The following is a 741-nucleotide window of genomic DNA, read 5'->3' as shown; positions in this document are numbered from 1 at the left end:
TGATGTATTAGTTAATTTTGTCCATATACATAGAATATCTCCTCTAATTTCTCAAAAAAAAGAAAAAAAATCGACAGAAAAATAAGAAAAATAAATCACAAAATTCGTATCGAAATCGTACATCGCAACAGAACTGAATTTTAACGAAATTCCTTAAAATCACACATAAAAGGAACAAAAACAAGAACAAAAAATCTATTACAATTACGTTTAAAGTTAGTTTCGCGCCAGATTTTTTTTTTTTTGAGTTTCCATGCATCATATTTTAAATAAAAAACGTAAAACAGTTTTTAAAGATCCTGATAATATTTAATGTATAAATATATTCTAAATGTATTCACTTAGTGTTCAAAATGTCTTTTTTTTTCTTTAAATTAAACCAAGAAAATCGAAAAAAACATAAAAAACAAACCGGCTTTTATAGATAAGGTTTGGGTGATCAGCTGATGATGGAAACAACACCATTATTATTATTATTTTTTACTGTGAAATGGGCGTTACTTTGAAACTTTACTTAACGAGGCAACGGGAAATGTAGCCGATGGCTTTTTATGCATCTAACGTTTTTTTAAATGTAAATGAGGGTCATTCGTAGAGAAAAAAGAGAAAGGAAACGGGGAAAGGCAATGGAGGCCTATCACTTTAGGTCTACGGCGCCCGGGGGTACTTTGGGCTGGGGATTCCGATAGCGATTTCCAGGTTTCCGGGATTTCTGTTGGGGTGAGGTTTTCGTCTTGGTGT

At 32.0% G+C, this 741-nt stretch overlaps 1 protein-coding gene across 1 annotated transcript in view; it reads left to right on the top strand.

Annotated features, from left to right (window-relative positions):
• Positions 1–741, top strand: part of LOC119591242 — a gene marked incomplete in the record, with an annotated part of 13,031 nt that overhangs the window by 449 nt on the left and 11,841 nt on the right.

This window comes from Penaeus monodon, chromosome 28 (assembly GCF_015228065.2).
Source record: "Penaeus monodon isolate SGIC_2016 chromosome 28, NSTDA_Pmon_1, whole genome shotgun sequence".
Lineage (NCBI taxonomy): Eukaryota > Metazoa > Arthropoda > Malacostraca > Decapoda > Penaeidae > Penaeus > Penaeus monodon.
This window is presented reverse-complemented; position numbering and strand designations above follow the sequence as displayed.